Here is a 26,858-nt window from a genome sequence, read left to right as displayed (position 1 = left end):
TCTTTATGTATAAGGTATTTCCTGTTTTGGAAATTCTAAATCCTCTATTTGGACACATCTTTATATCCTGAGTGCATAAAAACCTTGCGTCGGATGCAAAATCGATTATTTTTCTGTGGCACCACACTACCTACGATACGCCATTTAATATCAGAATGTTATTCTTATTCACAGCGTCCCAACATTGTAATTGTTATATGACTTAATGATTTGCATATTGAAAATCTTTTTAAGATAACGTATTTAATATTTTATGGTAGCGATTTATTAATCAAGTTATTCATTCTCTTGATGATTTAAGACGTATTTCATTTACTTTTCTCGTGATACACAATAGCAGATGAAAATGTTACGTATTCCCTAAGGGAAGAAAAATGTGTTTTATTTCTTTCTAACAATTACAGTTGTATTCCACACCTTTATTTCTAGGCTGATCTTTCTTGAACTTAGACGGTATATATTTTGGTCCAATACAACTATTAAATATTTATTTTTTTAATGTTTAACTTTACTTCAGTTTTAGGAAGTCAGAGTTAAACATTACAAAATCAAATACCTTAGTCTGCTTTTTCTTTATATTTCAGTCAGACTAAATAAACTTACCACAGTGATTGCTTGCAGCAAACATCATAGTACGAAATAGGTAACTTGGGAATTTGTGTTTCTTTTGATAATATAAGTTTCAAAGTTAAAAAAAAAGATCGTAAAACTAATGTTTTTGGCCTGTTATTTTTTTATATTTCTACCAATCCAGATGCGATTTTACATAATAATTTACGATAACTCTCACTGATTGAATCACACAGATAAAAATTTGTCTTTCTTTTTATTTTGTAGAGGGGTAGTTGTGAAAAAAAGAAAATACACAAACCTCAGGCCGTTTATTCTTTTATATTACAGTCACACTGAATCAGATTTGGTGCAATGATACCTTACAGTTTTACAGTGTAAGAGGTTAAAAAAATCCACTGACTTTATATTTTTGGCTTGCTACTCCTTTGTATTTCGACCAATCTATAAGACACTTTTCTTCAAGATATATTGCAACAACTCTCACAAATTGAACAGAAAGGTAAGAGTTTTTGTCCCTTTCTTTTGGTTTTATAGAAATCAAAAGTAAAAGAAAAAATCATAGTGCTTGTAATAGAGGTGTCCAAGTCTTGAGTTATTGTCTGTATACGTAAACGTACATGGTATTGTTTATACTGTTTCGATTAAAAAAACATGCCTGAAATTGTATTTACCATGTCGCAGAACAGGTCTTATTTGCCCAAAAATTACCTTTGAAGTTTTTCTTCTTAATAAGTTTTTGTATGTAGAAACTAACTGTCCAACATATTATAATTTCACGCTCATCTGTGGCGCAGTGGTAAGTATTGGATTTATGCCGCTTGACACCGGGTTTCGATACCTGTGGTGGGCAAAGAACAGATAGCCCATTGTGTAACTTAGTATTTAACTCCAAACAAATAATACATTATAAGGTCACAGTTTTGTACGTTTCAATGTATATTTCTCAAGTTGATACTGGGTTTCTATCCCTCTAAACTACATATTTTATAAGTTATGCTTCCTATCTCTGTTTGCATTCGTTTATGAAAATCAGATTTTTTTCTGTTTCAAATGGATATTTGTGAATTAAGAAATTACTATTTTCACAACTCAGTGAATTGTTTCTTCACAACAACTTTCATTCGACTCTAAGAACAGATTTAATAATTAGTTACACTCTGAAAAAACAAAAGTGCCATACAATAGTGTGTACATATTGTTTCAGAATATAGTATTGCCTCAGTAGCACTGTAACAAGTTAGATATTATAGACGTTTTACAGGACGATTGGTGTCGGTCAATATGTCTCGTCAATGTCGTAACAACCGTGATACATTCTGCTATATTTGTGACGAGTATACGCTTGTCTACCAGAGACGCTCCATGACTGCTCTTGTGAAGAAAACATATCATCTGTACTTCGGCTGTAAAATTGGTGATCAAGACCAGGAATGGGCGCCTCACATTTGTTGTGCAACATGTGCTGTCCGTCTGAGAGCTTGGCTCAAAGGCACTCGAAAGACAATGCCGTTTGCTGTCCCGATGATATAGCGAGAACAGAAAGACCATGTGAGGGACTGTTACTTCTGTTCGACTAATGTGTCTGGTTTCTTTGTCAAAAACAAGAACTCAATTTAATACCCTAATCTGCCTTCAGCAATAAGACCAGTGCCACATGACGACAGTCTTTCAATTCCGAAACCACCAGAAGAATGGACCTTAGACGAACAAGATGAAGAAACTGCAATGCAGGGAACTGGCATTGCATTGATCCGGATTTTGAACCGTGCTCCTCGGGCGATCCACATTTCATAACACAGTCAGAATTAAATGATCTGGTCAGAGATTTGGGTTTGTCAAAAGCAAAAGCCGAATTGCTGGGTTCAAGACTGCTGGAATGGTGTTTGCTGTCACCAGGTACGAAAATTTCTGTTTTTCGAAGCCGCCAAGATGATATAACCAAATTCTTTGCACAAGTTGACAGTTTGACAGTCTCTGTTTCTGTGTTGACATCGAAGGCTTGTTCTCTGCTTTGGGTTGTGACCATGATTCGCAAGAGTGGCGTCTCTTTATTGATTCATTAGTGTTAAGCCTCAAAGCTGTTCTGTTACACAATGACAACGTTCACCCTTCAATACCTGTTGGCTATGCGTCACACATGAAAGAAGCCTACACAAACATGGAAATGTTGCTGAAGCACACCCAGTACAGCAAGTACAACTGGAATATCTGTGGAGATCTGAAACTCTGTTACTGGAACTGCAGCTCGGCTATACAAAGTACTGCTGTTTCATCTGTTAATGGGACAGTCGTGCCAAAGAGTCACATTATTCTAGGCAGAGCTGATCACTCCGTAAAAAGTTAGTTCCAGGACAGAAAAATGTGGCGCATGAACCGCTTGTCGACCCGGCAAAAAAAATTTTTGCCTACTCTTTATATAAAATTGGGACTTATGAAGAATTTCGTGAAAGCAATGAACAAAGAAGGCGAAGGTTTTTGTTATTTAAGACAGATGTTTCCAAGATCAAAGAGGGCATTTTTGTTGGCCCTCAGATCAGACATGTTATGAGTGACAAGCGGTTCGAAGATCTGTTAGTTGTACCGGAAAAGATTGCCTGGAAAGCCTTCAAAGACGTTGTTTACAATTTTCTTGGCAATTACAGAGCCCCACATTACAATAAACTGGTAGACAAACTTTTCAAAGCATACAAAACAGTGAAGTGCAACGTGTCACTCAAGATTAATTTCCTCCACTCACACTTAGACTTCTTTCCCGCAAATCTCGGTGCTGTTAGTGACGAACACGATGAAAGGTTCCACCAGGACATTGCTACAATGGAGAAACGATATCAGGGCAACTGGAATCCGTCAGTGCTTGCTGACTACTGTTTGACACTGCAACGTGATGCACCGGACATTGAATGCAAACGAAAATCAGGAGCAAAACACTTTTAATTATGTTGAACTTAATAGTGCACTAGAAACATAAATGCAATTAAATAGGTTATTGCCGGTAAACAGTTAACTGTCTATTTCTCAGAGTTCCTACGTGATGACGCAAAACCGAAATTAAATTTGTGCATACCCACCAGGTACCTGTCACAATCAGCAAAAACTTTTCAGAAAGCAAAACTTAAAAAAAAACAACTGTTGTGCAGTATTATTTATCAGGGCAGGCCTTCTCATATACGTATTATGTTTTGCAGATATCAAACAGTGGATAAATAAATGCACACGTGCTGGAAAACAAACATAGCCAGTCTACGATCTCTATTTTACACAAAATTAAAACGAAGAATATAATATTATTTAATAATAATAATAATATATATACAACTTCCTCTATTTAATTCTTACGTTGAAAACATTTAAACCTATCGGAAAGTATTACTTCTCTGGTTCGTTGTTTTTCCCAGTCAAATTACTTCAAAACTGAAGTGGGATGGATTATTTTTAACATACAAATTAAATCGATATCTAATACGTTTGTAAAGCTATACAACAGTGAAAAAATAGAGAAATTTGAAGTTATACATGTCTGAAAATAAATTTTACGTATATTTAAAAATTAGGAAGGAAATGTATTTGAACAGAACGTGGCATCAACTGGAGAAATGATGAATAATATCACCAGGTAATAATTTTCCTAAATTAACTCTTAAATTAGGGAGGTTTTTCATGTGACATTTCCTGACTGTTCTACGTTCGTTGAAGGTACCCGGCAGTGTAGTTAATAACCAATCAACTTCAAACATTTAACATTAAAAACTTTTAGAGGATAATTATGTTTATAACCTCGTGAAGATCTTAGGGTTAGAAATAAGTGTAAAGTAAACATTTATTAAGTTTTTATCGGTTCAAAATATTACATCCTTAAACGAAATAAACTTTTAAATTATTTCTCGTTTCATATTTCAACGCCTCAGAGAAAAGGAGAAATAATGTCGTAAATCGTTTAAAGTTCCTAGGGTTTACACTTAAACCCTATAAGACAGATATGAAACGTGCCATCAATCATTAAAATCTAAAGACTGTAGAAACATCGTTATTAAAATTTTGAAAGTAAGAAAAACTTGTATGTAATTAAACTACAGTAATGTTATATCCAGGTAAATGATATTACATATTAAGTTATGTTCGCCATTTGTCAGTTGAAGACTAAATACAGGGTGGCCCGTAAGTTCCTACCCATCCATATATTATTATGTTATATTGAATTACGCATGTATTATAAAGTTGTTTCTTTTTTTCTCAGAAAAATATGGCCGATGTAAGCCCATGTACACTTGAAGAACATGGCGTCGCATAATATTATGCAGCAAGAATGAGGGACAGTACACAGATACACTGGATACATAAGATATATGGATGGGTAGGGACTTACGGGCCACCCTGTATATACTGTGTTGTTGTTTAGCTTAAGATTCCTCTAGTGTGCGAGACTTAATGCCGGTAAATCTGAAAAATAAATGAACAGCTTCACTTCACTTATTTTTAAAAGAAAATATACATTCGGAACAAATTAAGCGTATGTACAACACATTCTTTACAGATAGATGATCATAGGTATATCATAAGCACTATATAATTCTCTTCTTGTTGTTAAAGAGCCCACTTAGACCTATTCAATTGCTTTAGAATTTCAGTTGACAAACCAGACTAATTTACACTGTTGTTATCACTAAACTATCTGAGCATGATTCACTAATGTTTCGTCGAATTACCATGCTTGTATCCTATATTTCTAAAACCTTCTGCTCCTTTTTCGTATTTAGAGCTACTTCCAATAAGCGTCTACTTTTTTTCAAAGTCCACACAGAAAGGTTTAATTACTTCAGAACTCTCTTTGACGAAATACATTATTCTTCTTTAACTCTTTCAACGCCGTCAGTCTGACTAATATATATATCAACAGCTAGGCCTATATTAATCGTTAGGCCTTTTATCTCTGCCTAAACGTATCTTTCCCGCCACCTTGCTTTGTTTCACATCTGCTCTGTCTTTTACGCTCATCTCACACTATTTATATGTGTATCACTTAATCGTCTGTTTGCTGTATTCTTGACATAAATGAGTTACAAGAACAACTTCCAATAATCGTCTGCTTTTAACTCTCTTGTAGTATAAAACTAAACAATCATAAAATATTTATTCACAGAATAAACAAATTAATAAAATCTGCACTAAACAGTCTTTTATATCATTACAAAGGGTGTGAAAACTTAAGCTTACTTCGTGTTCATTAATGTTTCTTAATACATAAAATTATCCGCGTAAAATAAAAGAAACAACAATCTAATTCGTGTGCAAGTTGCCTCCTGTGTGTGGGTATATATAAACGTACCGCCCAAAAAGATTGCGGGATAATCAGTGTTTTCTGTATTCAAGCTATGACAAGGCACAATAACAGCTATTAAATAATTATGAGTACGTTTTTTGTAACTAAAATTGTGCAGGCTTTCTGCCATAGGCATCAGCAGAAGTTTATACAAGGAGAGACCAATTTTTAAAAGGAGGGGAAGTAGTGTGAAATTGTGAACTGAATTAAAATTCATGTACATATGCTAAGTGAATAAAGAAAGATTTATGTTTCTCATTTTTCCTAGGGTGGTAAGACCTCTCTGCGGACGCTGATGCTTTCTGCTTTATCTGCAAAATTAAATAGCTATCAGGACTCTGCTTAAATTGGTGTATTGGTTGTTGAGATAGCCAATTGTATTCCATGAATTTCACAGCTTTAATATTTTATTCCATGTATTTCGTAGCTTTAACATTTTTCAGGTTAAAATGTTAGACATATATAATTTAAACTGACAAAAGCTATTGTATCTTCTTCCGATCAAAGAATACAGTTATGTTTCAGAAAAAACCAAAATTCGGGTAGATTCATAGAATTGCTAATTATTGTAGGCAATATAACTTTATATTGCATTTAATCAAATAGATAAGTTTAAATAAATTAATTCCAAATTTATGTTTTGCAATATGCACATTCCTAGAAAATAGCATGTTCAATGTATATTAATATTATACATCAACGTGTTTAAATCATCTGTATTGTTTTTCGCACAATAATGACAAAAAAACTAGTAGGTAATTAGCCTTAGAGAATTAAAACATTTTGTTCTTAGAACTGATATCAAAGAGGTTTTCAGGTAATATTTTATAAAAGCTTTTCTTTAATGTCGGTTTTAGTGCTCGTGAACAGAGTAATACTGGGGTTAATGTTTTGACATACATCTTTTGGATATTACTCCCTTACGCATTAGTTATTACGAAGTTGTCTTAATTTTTAGTCTACGATCGTTATTGTTATTTTTTTGTTTTTTGTTTTAGCGTGAAGTTACATATTGGGCAATCTACATTATGTACACTGCGGGAAATTGAACTTCCGATTTTAACAACGTATTTTCATAAACTTACTGCCTCCTCAAGGGACGGTTACATTTGAACCATATAAAAACGTAATGATTATAATGGTATGTTGTAATAATTTTCCTGTATATTTTTATGATATAAGTTATAATTTAAAAATTATTAAAAATTTACACGAGTTTTCATAATTTTAAAATAAATATAGACTTTATTGTAACATGATCTACGTATATTGCATCCATATCACTTCAGTTAATTCAGTTTCATGTAAATCTTTATAATATTTGAATTAGGGGACAGATAAACTTAGAGAACAGGGAGTAACTGGCCTATTGTGTAGCTGTGCGCGCTAACACAAACAAACAAGTTCGCATAAAAAAGAAGAAAATTTATTATTTATTTGTATCTCAAAGATGCTTCCAATATTACGGTGAAAACAAAATCTAATAAAAGGTATGTTTGAATACAATAAATAAAGTAAGTCGAATATTTGTATTTCATTGTAATAAGCACGAATGGAATAAATTAAGCCAAACAGATAGTGTATTATGTGTAAGAGGGAAATGATTTTCTCAATCGACGTACCAACAAATACCCATAAGTTTACAGATTGGGCGTTCGTATCATAATTTAAACCAATTACACGTAAATATTTTGTGGTATAATATATATTTATAAACATGAAAGCCTGTATTATGCACCGCTTTTTAATAATGGATAAAATAGGCATAGGCTCTTGAGCATTCCATGCCATTTTTTTAAATACCTGAAATCACTATACATTTTGGCAAAACATTTTTTATAGCAAAATCTACCTACCGTTGTGTAATGAAAGATGCAGAGTTTAATTTCATAAGTGAAATTAAGTATTAGATCGTCTATACAACTAGTGGGGCTCGACATGGCCAGGTAGTTAAGGCACTCGACTCGTAATCCGAGGGTCGCAGACTCGAATCCCCGTCACACCAATCATGCTCGCCCTATCAGCCGTGGGGCGTTGTCAATTCCACTATTCGTGAATAAAAAAGTATCCCAAGAATTGGTAGTGAGTTGTGAGGACTAGCTGCCTTGTCTCTATTCTTACACTGCTAAATTAGGGACGGCTAGCGCAGATACCCCTCGTGTAGCTTTGCGCGAAATTCAAAATAAACAAAATCAAACTATGCATATTTCCAGGTCTAGTGTACCTGACCCTCCTGATTATACAAATATATATACCCAAACACCCATAGATAGATAGATAGCACATTTCCACTTACGTTAAGTAAGCAGTCTTGCACTAAAAGCATTACTTCGAAATGAATTTTATTATCACTATAAATGTTATTTCTTTTAACCTAATGTTTCCACGCTGCAGCACCAAGAATATGTAAATACTACATACCCTATCCAAACTTCAGGCTTAAACTATAGTTTCACATATCGCTTCACATTCAAATACATCCATGGAAAGGTCACATAACAAAGGTGACACTCTTTTTGTTTATTATAATTTTGATTAACTAGAAAAAATGGTTGGCTACACATAGTTTTGTTAAATTCAAAATGTTCTACTGCAATAATTCTACTTTCCATTAATTTATTTTCAAAGTGTTCGATCGCTTCTTGTACTGGAGTTTTAGTAAATAACGGTATTACATCAAAAGATGGAAGCAGGTCTTCCTTTTCTAATTTTACGTTTTTTTTTTATTCTTTCTAATTTTTAACTTTATATTTGTTTTTATCTTTTAAAGAAAAAAAATATTTTCTTGCTGTGGCGTGATGTGGCGGAAATAGTAAACTACAGAATTTTCTAAGTATTTTGATAGTAAAAAACCCATCAATTCAATTCACGTATGAAACTAAAGTAAATAACAACTTATATCTTATAGACGTACCAATTAAAAAAGAAATAGGTTGTAACTGGAAAACAACAATTTATAGAAAACATTTTGATGTAGTTATATGTGCCACACCGGGAATCACATCGTTTGAAAACGTGTATGTGTTTTCTTATAGCAAAGCCACATCGGGCTAACTGCTGAGTCCACCGAATGGAATAGAAGCTCTGACTTTAGGGTTGGAAATTCGTAGACTTATCGCTGTACTAGTGGGAAACTTTAAAAACGCCAAAAAAATCTCTTCTACTGAAATTACGTATCATAAGTATACTAATTGAAAGTATCTTAGCTAAAATTTATTTTTAAAGCAACTGATAAAATTTTAATACTACACCAACTTCTGCATAAAGGTTTATAAGTCGTCTTTACAGTGCAACTGTCTAAAGTAATGTTTACTTATTCAGAACTTATTCGATTCCCCTCGGTGGACTCAGCAGATAGCCCGATGCAGCTTTGCTATAAGAAAACACACACACTCGGATCTTCTCAAACAAAGACAAAACATATAGTGAATTCCTCGTCACCAAGACAAAATAGCCACTTGTATACAACGTTAGTAAACAGAGCACAAAATTACAACGCCTCACAATACACTGCCATTTTAACTCTGCCTTACACGACAAAAACTAACTAAAGGTTGTCAACGGACTTGTATTCCCACTCAAAAAATAGACGAGTCAACGAATAGCGAGGGTCAACTAATTAACCAGGGTCTACATCGTTAAGATGCTACTTTAAAGTGGACATGGTGGATTTCTAAAGATATCTACAGTCTAATAACACAGATAAATTTTAATACCTGAAAGGGGAAAATCATAAAAGGTGATTTTTGGTGTTACTCGAATGTAATTAATGTATAGCTTCATAGTTGTCTATCATCATATTTAAAACTATCGTACCTAGTGTAGAATATGTTTCAGTTCATACAGTTGTATGAGCTTTTTACATTTTCAAAGAGATGTTCTGCATGTAGTTAGCGTCTTCCCGGTAAAGTGTTTGTTTTTTGGAATTTCTCGCAAAGCTATACGAAGCCTATCTGCGCTAGCCGTCCCTAATTTAACAGTGTAAGACTAGAGGGAAGGCAACTAGTCATCACCACACACCGTCAACTCTTGGACTGCTCTTTTGATAACAAATAGTTGGACTGACTGTCACATTATAACGTCTCCACGGCTGAAAGGGCTAGTGTGTTTGGTGCGGCAGGGATTCGAACGCCTTAACCTACCTGGCCATGCCAGTTCTCGGTAAACTGACTGTACATAGATCATAAATATGCAGTAATCTTCTTTGGAGAGTCCGACCAGTGTCACAGCGGGCAAGCGTGTCGGTTTATAACACTAAAATTGAGTTTTGATACTTGCGGTTGACACCAGAAAGATAGTCTACTGTGTAGAATTGTGCTTAATATAAACAAACAATCTTTAAGTAATATATATATATATATATAATTTTGTATGATATATGGTGCTATTACAGAAATACAAAAAATGCACGTTTAATTTAAAACAAATGAGAGATCAGTACCTAACTCTAAACATACAATATGCTAACCGTTAACGAGAAACTGTTTTAACATTATATTAATTAATATATCTTAGTGTATGATTCGGTGTAACTTATGTAAATGTACGTTTGTTAGATGACACAAACAAACCTTTTTGTTAACTCCTTCACGCGCTTTCAGATAAGAAACGTTTTAAGGAAATGGGTAGATTTTGCTCATAAGTCTTTCGAGAACAACTAATTCTAAACTTTCAATGGAGCATTAACATTGTGCCCTTTGATACGCTTATATCGTCTTCAGAGTTTTCTATTTACTCCAAAGCCCCAGTTACCTGGTGTTTGAGATGACATTTTCTGTACAAGACCGTACTAATCGATCGAACGCCTGTGACACTAAGATGTTATGTGAAAGGCGTCGCATTGCACACCGCGGGTGCAGAGGACAAATTCGATCAAATTCGAGAGCAACATGGTTTCCACGTGCAAGCATTGTAGAAGGAAAAAAAAAACGAAATGGATCAGACACACACACATTTATAACTAGAATTGGCTCTAACAAAAAGGTGATAGTAAAGGTAAACTACAAAGAATCGAATAGTCAAGCGATTCTGCATGCATTTTATGCTTTTAAGAATGTATCTTAATAATACGCTCAGTGCCAATATAACGAATGTGTTCATTGCTTACTTCTAGGGGCCGGATGTGGGGTAATAATTAGCGTGTCTAAACCGTGAATTCTAGGGTTCATTACAACAATAACTTGACACTGAAAATAAAACAACTATGATGTTTTTGAATTTATTGCTGGCATCGTTGGGAATGGTTTATGTATTTATCAAAGATTAAGCCAGGAAACCTAAAACAAATACGTCTTTTCGGGGAGTTACATTCAACGTCAACTAATATAAAAAATCCGTAAAGTTATTTAAAACGACTCATTGAAATATACACTGAATGCAATATATGTCGATTTCTCAAGGGCCGAAATTAACTGTCTATTGTACTTAATAAAGCTGTAAAGAGAACCAAGGTTGATGATGCAAAATTAAGCAACGGAAACTAAAACACATTATAAAGATTCCACTTACATACTTGCTTTACAAGGAATGAATACGAGAGAACAGGAGGAAATATTTCTCTTGCAAAATATTAAAGATCTTATTAGATAGGCAGGAAAAACGAAATCAAAACTTAAATATTTTTATGCAAGAAAGTTGACGATTTTCCATTCGTAATATAAGAGTTAGAGCCGCAGAACCAGTGAACACGCTTCGAAATTTCAGCTGCGTGTGTGTGACATAAAGATTCGCAGCTAATTCCAGTAACCGGAACTCAGGCATGTCAAAATTGCAATTCTATTTGTTTTTATTTATTAAAAGTTATTGGATCTTTATATATAAAATATTCAGTTATCACTTTTGAAAGTGGTTCTTAAACTTCTTTCGTTCCTAAACCCACCTAAATTTTATTTTATACAACGTATCACAACTGGATCTGTAAACCCAAACAGCTGACGCTTGTCCTTCATAATTATGTAATATTTCGCTGATCCAGGGAAGCACCGCCAGGAGTTCGCAACCACGGATTGAGAAATGTTGCTTTAGAATATATTCAGCTCCTAAGATTCCGCAACAAAGCTTTTGATACTTCAGTAATAACAAGTGCTAATGTTAACATTGTAAATATAAATTCCACCTTTCTAAAACCAGCAAAATCGTTTACATCCATTTTGAATACGCTAACCTACAAGGTGGAAAACGCTGATATTCATTTAGGTGAAGAAAGTTCAATAACTACCTCCAAAAACACGTTTGTTTGTTTTACAACACAGTGAGCTATTTGCGCTTTACACTTTGCGAAGATCGAACACTAAATTTTAGCATTATAAGCCACCAGGGGTCTAAAAATTACATATTTCTATCATAAACAACCTTCATATCGTGAGGAGAGACGTTTACAAAGATTTTTCATTCGTTTTCAATCCCAACTAAAAGAATCAAACTGGATTTGGAAATAATGACCATAATAATTTTCTCTGGATTTTTTTTACACTGTTTTTAAAAATCATTTATCTTTAATAAACTATTATTTTTTTCATATTGGCTTTTCTTTAATTTTTATAGCTGGCATCTTCAGACTAACATCGACTTATTACAATAAAAAATAAACTATTTTTGGATTGTTAATTTTTCTAATCACTTGAAAGAACTTTGAGATAACTTAATTATATCTATTATATATATGCTTTTTTCTATAAATTGATAATTATTTGCTATACTGTTTGTTATTCTACTTACAACCGATTCAATTTTATTACTAGTCAGGATCTATAGCAGCTTACCATAAAATTAGCGTAAATTAATCTATGAGACTTTGGGCGTGGTTAAATAAAAAAATCGATTCCAAAACTGTAATTAGACATCAAATCGATCAAGAGATGACGGACCTGTAAGCAAAAAATTTGTATTTAAAAAATAAACACACAAAAATACTTGGAGCCATTCTATGAGCCGTTATGCCGCGGCTAAAAATACAATGACTTATCATTTCATGCACTTCCAAAGTATATCAGTGCACACATTTCAATGCATAAATTAAATGGCAAATTCTCTCTTAAAAGTAATACTTGTTGAAAAATATTTTACTCTTTCACAAACTACTTAACATCTGAAAGAGTAGAGGGAGGGTAGCTGGTAACTAGCATCTACCGCCAAAAGTTAGACTACTGAAATCAAATAGTGGCATTTGACGTCACTCTCATAACGTAACGTCTGGAAACTAAAGTGGATAATGCGTTTATTGTGAACCATAGACGTTCGTTATTCACCATCTAGAACTTGATTGGACGTTAAATACTAGAACAAGCCCTCTGCGTGAGAAAGTTGGGTTGGTTTTGAATTTCGCGCAAAGCTATACGAGGGGCGTTGACCGTCTCTAATTTAGCAGTGTAAGACTAGAAGGAAGGCAGCTACCAACTGCCAACTCTTGAAATACTCTTTACCAACGAATAGTGAGACTGACCGTCACATTATAACGCGCCCACGGCTGAAAGGGCAAGCGTGTTCGGTGTGACGGGGATTCGAACCTGCGACCCTCGTATTACGATTCGAGTGCCTTAGCCTGTCTGAGAAAGAAATGAAGTTTATAAGTTTATTTCACGAACTTAATAATACTACAAGCGTTGATAATACTACAACGAGTAGAGACATACACTGCTAACCAAAATCTTAAGGCCAATGAACATAAAGAAAAAATATGCAGTTTGCGTTGTTAGACTTGACCACTTATTTGAGTAGAGCTTCGAAAGATGAAGATAAAGAGGGAAAATCAAAAAACCTTTTTAAGCATTTAATAAGGAAAATGTGAACTCTATGAAATTAGCCTAAATACTAGCTGGTCAAAAGTTTAAGACCATACTGAATCGAAGCGTTAATCGGTAAACACGTAACGAAATTTAGTCATTTGTGTTCAGACACTAGCGTTGTCAACATCTCCCTCTGACATCTCCTGTGTTACATTGGGTAAAAACATGACAAAGGCTGAAAAGTTGATAGAGTTTGAACGTGGCAGAATTTTTGAGCTGAAAAAGCAAGGTCTCTCTCAACGTGCCATTGCCGGTGAGATTGGGCGTAGTAAAACTGCTGTAGGAAATTTCTTAAAAGACCCTGAGAGATACGGAACAAGAATTTCAAGTGGTCGAACTAAGAAAATGTCGCCGGCAGTAAGCAGGAGGATTCGAAGGGTTGTCCGACAAGACATCAGCCGACCATCGAACCAGATTAAGGCCCTTACGGACGCAGAATGCAGCTCAAGAACAATAAGACGGCATCTACGAGAGAAAAGCTTTAAAAATCGTAAACGTCTTCAAAGGCCACACCATGAAACAGCTCGATTAAACTTTGCTGAGAAATACCACACATGGGACGTAGAAAAATGGAAGAAGATTTTGTTCTCTGATGAGAAAAAAAATTAACCTGGACGGTCGAGATGGCTTCCAACGTTACTGGCACGATAAGGTTATCCTACCGGAGACATTTTCTATACGGCACAGTGGAGGAGGTCTGGGGTGCTTTCTCCTTTCATGGAACAATGGAGTTTCAGGTTATACAGGGGCGTCAAACAGCAGCTGGCTACATTGGAATGTTGGAGAGAGCATCCTTATTGACTGAAATCCCTCGCTTGTGTGGAAACGACTGGATCTTTCAGCAGGACAACGCTGCAATCCATAATGCCCGCAGGACAAAGGACTTTTCATGGCGAATAACGTAATTATTTTGGACCATCCAGCGTGTTCACCCAAACTTAACCCCATTGAAAATGTTTGGGGGTGGATTGCAAGGGAAGTCTATAGAAATAGACGTCAATTCCAAACAGTGCATGATCTTTGTGAAGCCATCTTCACCACTTGGAATAACATTCCAGCCAGCCTTTTGCAAACGCTTATATCGACCATGCCAAAGCGAATGTTTGAAGTTATTCGCAATGACGGCCGTGCAACTCTCTACTGAGATCTCTTTTTGGGCATATCCTACCCTGTTTAGGACTTCTTTTTGGTGTGGTCTTAAACTTTTGACCAGCTGGTATTTAGGCTAATTTCATAGTGTTCACATTTTCCCTATTAAATGCTAAAAAGTCTTTTATTTTTATTTTCTCTTTTCTTATTTTCATCTTTCGAAGCTCAACTCAAATAAGTAGTTGAGTCTAATAACGCAAAATGCATATTTTTTATTTATATTCATTGGCCCTAAGATTATGGCCAACAGTGTATTTCTTGTCAGTTTATGACAGTAGTATTAAATATTGGAAATCCTTGAGGTAAAAGAAGATTAATTTTCTTAATATTCAGCTTTGATATTACAAACCTTTAATCATTTTTACACTTATGAAAATTCAGTACAGTTTCATGTGCAAATATAAGCTTTAAATATTCAAATAATATTTAAAACTAAAATTAAAATTTTTATTTATGCCTACAAGAACAGGATAACAAATGCGAATTTGTTGGCGGTGGGTGGTGATGACTAGCTGCATTCCTCTAGTCTTACACTGCTAAATTAAGGACGGCTAGCGCAAGTAGTTCTCGTATAGCTTTACGCGAAATTCAAATCAATCCTTTTGGATCTGGGTTCGGATCCTCGTCGCGCCAAACATGCTCGCCTTTTCAGCCGTGGGGGCGTTATAGTATGGTGGTCAATCTCACTATTCGTTGGTAAAAAAGTAGCCCAAGAGTTGGCGATGGATGGTGATGACTAGCTGCCTTCCCTCTAGTACAGCAATATGTCTACGGATTTAAAACGCTAAAATCATGGGTTCGATTCCCCTCGGTGGGCTCAGCAGATAGCCCGATGTGGCTTTGCTATAAGAAAAACACACACACACACCAGGTCTTACACTGCTAAATTAGGGATGGCTAGTGCAGATAGCCCTCGAGTAGCTTTGCGCGAAACTTAAAAAAAACAAAAAAAAACGAAACAAACCTTTTGGACCTCACAGAGGAGCACAAGTATTTTATTTTAATACTCTTAATGATCGCATCTCCAAAACCATCTTGAAAACATATGATGGTCCGTCCCCAAACATTATGAATGACTATCATTTATATAAACCCACAAACATTTCAACATTAAATAGTTATTAACGTAACATTAATAAGATCAAAATTTGCATAACTAAAGTTTTATTATGTTTTATCTTATTCCTTTAGTTGTTTTTTAAGATGATAAAAATGGACTGCAAACAATTTAACATACTAAAGAGTAATGTCTTCTGATAACTCTCTATCATTTTTATAAGTAGCGGATTCCCATAAACGTATCTTTAATGTCTGCTCTTATTATAGTAAATTGCACTCTTTAGTGTGTGAACTGCTACATCTTGCAGCTTCAAATAATGGGAATTCGAAAACGACGAAGTTGTTTTTGCATAGCATAATTGTAAACCGCGCAGTTTTAAGTTTTGCAATAATAACCGTTATCTTCAGAGCTGTAGAAAAGCAGAAACTCAACTGAACAAAACATTTTCACAAATTTTATCGTGTGTCAAACAAGCAAATAAAGTGTTATTTTCAACTCTACCTTTTCAAAATGAGTTCTTTAGCGGAAATCCAAAGTAATGTATAGACCTGACATAAACGGATATGATTGCAAGCGTAGTTTCCGCAAGGTCAATGTAAACCGATGAAACGTTTTATCTCATGACGCGTGACAACGTCATCGTTGAGAATGAATTGTCTGTAAAGGAAAATGACGTATAATGTCTTGATTATTACTTATCTTGTAGTCCTATAACTTCCGGTTTTCTCTTTGCATCAGAAGTATTGCTGTTACTCTAAATCTCTATATAAACATATGATTTTATTTTTATTGCATATTCTCCACTCATTCGGAAAAATTGCCCCTTATTAATCACATAACCAAACTTAAAAAGTTGGAGCATAACAAGTTAAATATTAAGTGCATTTACACATCGAATAATTCCTATAGGAAGAGTTGACATTCGTGTTGAATTTAGGTAAAATCACTTTTAAGGGCTATCATCTCGTGGTTTTCTCTGAGTATGTTTGTTTTTATCAAAGATACTTTGTCTGTATGACGCAGTCTTTAAATGGCCAGCGCGTAGGCTATTCTTTGCCAACGCATGATAGAATTGACAGTCACATGATAAATATCAGACCATGTCAGTTTCCCTATTTTTGAACAAATTGACTAGAGGTAAGACAGTTAACAGGTAGCGCCATCTACCAAATAATGAACTGCTCTTTCCTTACAAAGTAGTAAGATTTAACTTTTACTTTTTTAGCACTCCAACACCCCCAAAGTGCGAGGCGTGTTTGTTTTTTCTCAGCAACGAGCTGTGAACCTTAAACTTACACTAAACCCGATCATTATTGTTGACTACTGTTTTATGAAACTGGATTTAATTCCATTATCTCTGTTCCGTTTTTTGTTATCTAATTTCTCATATGTTTGAAATAAAATTTTGTATTTATTTAATGAAATTATTAACACTGCGTATTATAAATTACTTTATTTTCAAGATTATATCAGTAAACACTGTGTAAACGTTTTTCATTTTGTGTGAATAAAACACATCAACAACTCGTCTTGATTGAAAAACTGAGAAGACGTGTAAAATTTCGTTCTAATCTATCTTCTTTTAATAGCTTTTTCTCAGGTTCTTTAACCTTCAAATTCAATTACTAATATAAGTGAGACTGGGATTAAATCCCAGCGAGTTTTTTTTCCCCTTTTTCCACAATCAGTGTGTTTTTTTCTTGTACAATCTCGCAATAAATTTATATTTTTCATGTGCTATTTTCAAATTGATATTTGTAGTAGATCACCCAGAGTTTGGTATACACCGATGCATTATGTTAGAGATATATTACATGTTTATCACCAGACAAAAATATTTTCAGACATTATTTTAGTTAATTTCTAGCTAACCTACTAGACGAGAGATCTCGTTAAAACAGAGACAAACCTCTCCTGCAGTGATTTTCTACTGCACAATAAAATATTTGAATTTAAGTACAAAATATATCTACTTTATACTTTTTGTTTGCACTTAAAGGATGGTTTGTTTTTTGTAGTCAAGCACAAATCTACATAATGTGCTACACTGCTTTTCCCACATACTGAGCTACTGGAGAGAAGAATGAAGTTTCAAAGGATACAGTTATACTTTTCGTTATGGTCTATTACTTCTGTTGTTTTTTGGCTTCTTGCAAATAGTGTAAATAAAAAGCATGGATTTTTATTTCTGATACTAGAAAACTAATTATGTGGAACTAGCTGAAGTACCCATACCCTGGAGAGAAGTCATTTAAATTCTAAGGTTATCTTAGAACATGAGAAGTTGTTTCCTTTATATATATATACATAACCGAAAACGCCCAGAAAAACAGAAAATGTGAAACCATACGTTTGCATGTATCTACTCATGGACTCAACAAACCTTCATGACAGATTTGTTGAAGATTCATCAACAGGGTCGAAGTAGTGCTAAAAAAAAACCCGCAAAAATACTCATATATCCAAACCCGGCGAAGTATTTACATTGGCATACAACAGACAGTACTATTATATTTTGATAGATAGCGCTAGTGTATCAGATCCGCGTGAGACGTATTCATTATGTTATATCTACACCCTGAGAATGGAGAATAGTAAAGTTCTCCGTGACAGAAAATGAAGGCAAAATGTAAAAATTGTGACTCCTATTGCAAATATACATGTGCACAGGATAAAAATTTCTAGAAGTTGGGGATTGCACATTGCGTAGTAAAAATGTTTTTTCCAGTATCATGCAAGCAAGAGTTCCATCATAGTATGATGAGTTGAGAATGCTAGAAAACTTTATAAACTCATTTATTAATTTAATTAACACTTTACTAATTAGACGAGGTAGCTATCTACAGGGTCACCGAAAATTAATATACCTAAAATGAAGTTGAATAACTTTATTGCTATTTGAAATAGCAACACAAATTGATTATAAATACTTGTAGTAGGCTTGTAAGTTTATTGTTTTGTTCTTGTGTTTTTGACGAACGAACTGCTACAGGAAATTCGTATTTACACATACTACAAGAGTTCTATATTTCACAACTCCGAGAAATGCCTGGCTTGTTACAAAGAACTATCCTTCAAAAAGGAGCACCACTCTACTTTGTTCGAATTTTTCAAGTGTTTTTAAACCAAACTTTTCCAGATCATGGGATTGGTTGAGGAGGACCTATGAAATGGCCCGTTCGTTCGCTCGATTTAATCCATTGACATTTTCAACTCTGGGGCTTTTTGAAAACATAATTTTACTTTAACAAACCAAAAGATCTCGGAAGAACTGAAACATCGGATTCGTGATGCTATTTTATCCATTCCTATTGCTGTGTTGTAAAATGTATTCTCGTAGAAAAAGTAGAATTAGTTAGTTATAGCGAATGACTTAAGATACGTGGAAGCCCATTAATTATCAAAACTAAAACTTATAAACTTACCACTTCTCTTTATACTCAATTTTGTTTCTGTCTCAAATAACAAAAAAGTTTATTTTTGGTTTGTTCCATTTGCGGAGACCCTGTATAAGAATAAAAGGGCGTGTCTGTGGATCTGTATGGATGTATGTTTGTGACTGTTATAGCTGCGAGAGAAAAGGACCTAGAAACCTAAAATTCTGTACACATGGTATGTGGATTATGAGAGTGTATATCTGGGCATTATTACTTACCCTAGTGTGCAATCGCATACGCGTGCGCATCTTTTATGAGATAAGTGTGACCGCCATAGCTCCATGATGAAGAACCTAAAAAACCTAATCCTAAGGGTGTGCACTTAAGTATTATTACTTATTCATGTGCTTGCACACATGCGCATACGCCTCATTTTTAATGAAGCAAGTTTGCGAGAAACCACATAAAAAGAAGTAGTTCGTCACATAGCAACTTCTAATATATAAAAGAGCCATCGCGTTTTGTAACAGTACGTTCGAACAATAGATTTTATGTTATATTGCTAAGCAAGACATATATAGGTTATACTTTTAAGCTAAAATAGGTTCAGAATACAGACACAACCATCTAGGATGTATCAACCTAATAATCCAAGCGATTTTTTTTTTTATTTTGTGCAAAACTACACGAGGGCTATTTGCGCCAGCGGTCCATAATTTAGCAGTGTAAGACTAGAGGGAAGGCGGCTAGTTATCACCAACAACCGTCAACTCTTGGGCTACTCTTTTACCAACGAATAGTGGGATTTATCGTAACTTATAACTCCCCCACTACTGAAATGGCGAGCATATTTGGTGTGATGGGGATTTGAGATTACACTATGTAACAAACATTTTGTTCCTGGGTAGTATGTGTTATTTCGTAGCAGTTTATGTTTTAAAAGTACATAAAATGGTCATTATTCCCTTCAAATTTTGCTTTTGTGACCTGGATAATGAAATTTAGAAATTAACCTATTTTCTATGTAAAAACGGTCTGAATGAAACAGCATATGAATCAAGATTTACATGTATTTGTACTAAAGTTGTATAAAAATGAACAAAAATGTTTAGAAATGAGTAGTTTTTCGAGATTTGCGACTGTAATGTAAATCACTTTCACGTATCAGCCTCCAAATATAGTCTCCCATCACGTTTTCGTTATACGCTCCCAGGTCTCAGAAACAAAGTTTAAAGAGAAAAAGAGGTCTTTTCCATTTGCTTTAAGCATAAGCAATTGGTAAATAACACTTTTTGCCCAGAAAAAAAGAAAAAATTAAAACTTTGTTACATAGTGTTATGAGTCGAGCGACCTAACCACCTGGCCATGCCGGGTCCTGACCCAAGCGAAGCCGGTTACTTTTGCTAGCGGTTTAATAAGCATTTGTAAACCAGAATGGTAATATAAGCAGAACTGTTTCCAATGGTTTAAATGTAGCTTACAATATTGTCTCCTTTCTTACTTCTTTGTTGCAATGTGTTCATAAGTAGAATCGAAAATTAAATGTTTACTTGTTGTTTGCAAAAATCAGTTACACATAAAAGTATGCATATCTAATTTTCCTTCCTCAATTTGATTAGGACCAAAACAACTGTTACAAAATCAACTTTAATATTTATCATTAATTTCATACTAATACTTATTTCATTCAGTTTTTCACATTTATTTTTTTAATTTCTTTGTTCGTTGTTAAATACAAAGCTACGCAATGGGCTATCTATGCTGTGCCCACCGTTGTTATTGAAGCCCGATTTTTAGTTTTATAATTCATAAAACTTACCACTAAACCAGTGGAGTATTTCTAGTTGTGTTTTTTTTCTGTTGTAAATAATCACTTCAATTTTCAGTTTCCAAGATTGTATGCCAAGCTGCACGAGGGTTATATGTCCTAACCATCCCTGATTTTGAAATTACAGTGAGGCAAGTAATTACACAACATCCACCACCAAATCCTGGGTTAATTTTGTTACATCAAACAGTGGGAATTAACCTTCACTGTATGAAGAAAAACTTATTGTATAAATATCAGAAATTATGTAGTTGCATTTTGTTATTTTTTTTTAATTACAGTAAAATGTACCAGTTTCCTGTATAATATACATAATGCACAATTCTAAGTATAAACAACAAATATGTTATGTATATTAAATTTGAACCAGAATGTTTAACAAAAAACAGAATATAAAAATTAAACTTAATCAGTTCAATGTAAGTATCACCACAAATGGCCCGGCATGGCCAGATGGTTAACGCACTCGACTCTTAATATGAGGGTCACGGGTTCGAATTCCCGTTCCACCAAACATGCTCGCCCTTTCAACCATGGGGGCATTATAATGTGACGGTCAATCTTACTATTCTTTGGTAAAAGAGTATTCCAAGAGTTGGGGTGGGTGGCAGGGGCGAAGATCCTGGGGGATGGGGTATACATCTCCCCTTCATTTTAGGTGGAGGGTATGGTGCATACAATCATCCCCCCCCCTACAGTTTGGTCTGTTGAATTGTGGCCTGCAGCACAGGCCTACAAATTGTATGTTTGTTCTTGTGATTCTTGTGTTCTTACCAATTGAATTACATAATTAGGCCTAGATGTAGGCTTTTTCAGTAGCCGAAATGTACATTTTTAATATAGGCGTGCTTTTAAGCTTTTCGATCCAAGCGATAGTTCGTAAGTATCAGTCAGTAGGCCTAAGTATACATGCAAGTATCGTGGCAACAAGGTTACTCTGTGATTGCATGTTTACTGCTTTCAGGTTCACGTAATCAGAGATTACCAATTTTCAAATTAAACAGTCCACATAAGTGGTTGCAAAAATCATCCCCCTATCGGGTTTAAAAAATCTACGCCCCTGGTGGGTGGTGATGATTAGTTGCCTTCCCTCTAGTCTTACTCTGCTAAATTAGGAACGGCTAGCGCAGATAGCCCTCGAGTAGCTTTGCGCGAACTTCAAAAAACAAACAAGCATCACCATAAAAGTCGTTGATCGTGTAATTTGATAAGATAAATAGCGTCTCAACCACTAAGTCTTTCGTACCCCAATTGGCCGAGTGAACACTGGGGTTGGGTAAAAGACTTCATCGGCACTGCATGTAACAGACATAGTGTGGTTGGTATGTGAGTTACAACACGTTATTCTTTACTTAAAAAAAACAAACATGTAAAAGCTTGTTGTTTGTCTCATGAACTATCACTTATAGATGTCTGGATTTTAATATTTTGAAGATAATACAGTTTTTCACAGTAAATAGTGTAGATTGTCTTTAAATAAGTAGGGAAGACTTTAACAAACCATTTTTACAGTACAAAATACTGTTTCCAAAAGTAAATTATGCTGCGTATGAAACTTAAATGAAATTGTTTTCATCAAGTAGAACGACAGGTTACCAAATAATCTTTATTAAGAGTTAAACAAACAATAAAAATGATAATTATTTGCATCTTTACTGATATGTAAACAATGTCAACCATTTAGCACATTCATTGAACTCCCATCTAAATCCACGTATTAGTATATGTTATTTATAAAATTAGTTATATATGTTCAAAAAGACTTTAAGTTTAGACTTGAGCGGTAAAATGTTGTTTTTTGTAAAGAGTAAAAAATTAAAATAAATATTAAACTTACGCCATACCTGAATTATATTGTTCGCCCACATTTCCCTATATAGTTTAAATAAACTTTGATGGAAGAATGTTATAAGAAGCTCACCGTTCTCGAGACTCCCGCTTAGCTATAGTTGAGCGTCAGAGATCTCACCAGATTCTCCTTGTCGCCACGACGATGTTACTAGTCGCCTAGGCAACAGGTAGAAGTGATTCTCAAACACGTCAATTTAGTTGACTGCGCACACACCATGTGTCTGTAAACAAATCTTCCTCGTTTATCCACGGCCCGGCATGGCCTAGTGCGTAAGGCGTGCGACTCGTAATCCGAGGGTCGCGGGTTCGTGCCCGCGTCGCGCTAAACATGCTCACCCTCCCAGCTGTGGGGTTGTATAATGTGACGATCAATCCCACTATTCGTTGGTAAAGAGTAGTCCAAAAGTTGGCGGTGGTTGGTGATGACTAGCTCCCTTCCTTCTAGTCTTACACTGCTAAATTAGGGACAGATAACCCTCGAGTAACTTTGTGCGAAATTTCCAAACAAAAAAATCGTTTGTGGATTTTTTTTATCACTAACATGTAACAAATATATTCGGATTCTGTTTATTTTACTTGTTATAGGATGTTTTCAACCTCCTCAGAAGTAATTCATATATTTTTTCTTATTTGTATATACTTTTAATTGTTTTGTTTTGTTTTTCTAAATACAAAATAAACAGGCTAAACACCATTATTTTCATAGTTTGATGAATATACGATGGTTCAAAAACACCATTACAAGTTACTTTGTCATGCACATAATCAAAAATATCTACAGAAGAAATTTAATATCACATCTTTAAGGGTTCCAAGAAACTTTTGTATTTTGAAATAATTAATTTATCATACATAAATTACGTTTATTTGAAGTCGATATTATTCGGCATAGAATGTATAATTATTTTTTTATTTAATTAATCTTATTGTGTTACTTCGTTTTCTTAAGAGTCAAGTACTTTGAACTCCCTGCCATGTAATTAAATTTGACTTGAATATGTTAACAATACAGAGCTGAGCGTGAAGATACAAGTGAAACTAAAATGCGTTGGATATGTATGTAGAGATATGCAGCTTTATTATTTCTTACTGTAAAGATAGGAGAAAATCGCCCTCGACGTTAATTCAATTTTAAGTGAATGATTATACTTACAACCTGTGCCACTGATAAACCGTGTTTTTCTAAACTCGTGCCTACTCATCAACTTACTTAATATTTGTTCAACTTTGTTTGAATTATCTCAGCTGCGTAGTTGTTAACAAGTATTTTAATTGTTGCTATGACACCCAAAGATGTGATTCAAACGGACTCATAAGAAGCTCGAGATGTGTAAAAAAAATAAATTGAACTTATATGTAACATAGGAAATTAAAGTCAACAATTTTTTCGAAAAGGAAAAAAGTAGAAGAATAGATCCATATCTTCAATTGACTTTATCAAGTATCTACAAATCGGATTTAACACAAACTACTATATTGTACATTGAAAAATGATATCATTTTCATAGTTAGGTAGTGCTCTTATATATTTATTATACTTAAATTTAGATATTTATGTTTAAGACTAATCTGTCCAAGTTTTTATGTCAAATACAATACATATGAGTTTAACATAAGAGTTTGGTTTGTTTTAGACTTCGCACAAAGCTACACGAGGGCTATCTGCTTTAGTCGTGTGTAATATAACAGTGTAAGACTGGAGGAAAGGCAGTTAGTCACCACACCCAACGCCAACTTTTGGGCTACTCCTTTACCAATGAATAGTGGGATTTACCGTCACATTATAATGCTCCAACGGCTGAAAGGGCGAGCATGTTTGGTGTGAGGGAGATTCGAACCCGCGACCCTCAGATTACGAGTCGAGTGCCTTAACTACCTGGCCATGCCGGGCTTTAACACAAGAGAGCACTGGAACTTGCAATTGTTATTTTTGTTTGTTAAATTACGAACTTATAGTAATTGAATAATAAGAAAAAGGAAGCAGCAATGTATATACATGCATATATATATAGCGTTTTGTTTTGTTAAAAGTCATATAGAGGTAGTTATGATACAATTAAGTCGAACAAAAAAGGATAAAATTTACAGTAAAAAAATAATTAGTAAATGATGAACAAACATATTTAATGTTCACAAAGTTTGGTATCGGGACATTATTTCTCTGGTGACTTTAAGTTTTTAGGGAACAGAATGTTTCATACCACAAAGGGTTAGTTCTGGAGCTCTTGCAACTTTAAGAAGGTATTCATAGAAATTCGAAATTCTGATGTCTCTGTCCTCCTCTTGTGGCATAACGGTATGTCTGCAAACTTATAATGTTCAAAATTGGGTTTTGATACCCGTCATGGGCAGAGAATAAATAGCCCACTGTGTAGCTTTGTGCGTAGTTAGAAACAAACTCCGATGCTCTTGGTGCGTCAAAGTACTTCTAAAAATTAGGTTTTGTGTGTAGTTTTGTGCTTAACAATATACAGGATAAAATGATGATTTTAAAAATTATGTATGTAAATTTTGCTCTTGTGGTTTAATAATAAAAACATCATTACCAAGGTTTGTTCTAGTGCTTTAGGTGCCGGAGCGTGATATTATATATAATTCTTACTGAATATTACAAGACCAATCATTATTCAATTTATACTTATATACTGATGCATCTAGACTTGGAACAACAACGGCTTATTACAGCATTTCAATTATATCTTGTCTGTTACATGCTGTTATAGAAGAATACACTGAATGTTTCAATTAAAGCTTTACATGTTATAACCCGGAAGTGCTTTTAAGCTAGATCGATGAAATAATGAAGCAACTTAAATTATTAATATGTTATCATAAAGTTAAATCACACAAAATATTATAATTACATTATTAATATTCCCCGCTCGTACAGCGATAAGTCTACAAATTTACAACGCTAAAATCAGGGGTTCGATTCTCCTCGGTGGACTTAGAGTAGATAGCCCCATGTAGCTTTGCTATAACACACACTTTATTAAGTACTGTTGATGACTTACCGCCATCTATTGCGAAGTTAAATAACGAAGAACCAACTTTGAAACAAATAAAGTTTAGAGATAGCTTGAATGGATAATAAAGAGAGTTTTAGAACTCTTTAAAATGATTTTAGAAATTGATGTTAAAGTCCAATATTATAAAATATAATTGAAGATATCTATTCACACGTAAAAAATATTTTAAAGATAAAAACGCTTTTTTATCATATATCAATTATGTTTCTTTAATTCGACGAATGAATGTTAAACTTCGTAATACATTATTGAACGTATAATTTGCAGTGCTACTAAATTTAAATAATAGTTTCAGAGTTATCATTCGTAATGAAGGACACATTGTAATGCAAACACAATATTTAATGATGAAATGAGTTTATACTTTTTGTCAAGTTCTAAACCTTTTAATATTAACTCATAGCCTAGAAATATATGTTATGAAGTTAACATATCTATGATAAATTATTTGATCATCGTTGTGTTGCGGATGTATTTGCTCTCAAAAATACGAAATTGTGTCCGTATGTCCGTGATTATCAACGGTCAAGGACCATCCTTGATAGAACGATGATGAATAACATTCTGTGTATGTCCATTAAGTTTCATCAAAATCCGAGCACTATTGACTGAGTCAGCGAGCGGAAATAATGTGAAAAATTGTTACCCATTGTAACAGATAGGGATTTTTTGGATGTTCAAAAGTTAATTGAATTTCGATATGTATCAAATTGATTATATTTGCCAACAAGGTTGATACACATAATTTTCTTTCTTAACAGAAATGTATTTTAATATACAAACAATAATACAATTTATAGTAGCGGTTATTAAAAATAGTTATAATGGTTTAAATACAAAAGTTTCATAAATTTACAAACTATACCGAGGGTTCTATTCGGTCTAAAACT

General features: G+C 34.2%; 1 protein-coding gene across 1 annotated transcript in view; it reads right to left on the bottom strand.

The window, feature by feature from the left end:
• Window positions 1-23,090, bottom strand: part of LOC143234972 (uncharacterized) — a 52,340-nt gene extending 29,250 nt beyond the window's left edge. Inside the window, exon 1 of the mRNA XM_076472669.1 lies at window positions 23,010-23,090. The gene's annotated coding sequence lies outside the window, so the exon portion shown is untranslated. The remainder of the gene's footprint in view (window positions 1-23,009) is intronic.
• Between the last annotated feature and the right edge of the window lie 3,768 nt (window positions 23,091-26,858).

Source organism: Tachypleus tridentatus, chromosome 12 (assembly GCF_004210375.1).
Source record: "Tachypleus tridentatus isolate NWPU-2018 chromosome 12, ASM421037v1, whole genome shotgun sequence".
NCBI lineage: Eukaryota > Metazoa > Arthropoda > Merostomata > Xiphosura > Limulidae > Tachypleus > Tachypleus tridentatus.
This window is presented reverse-complemented; position numbering and strand designations above follow the sequence as displayed.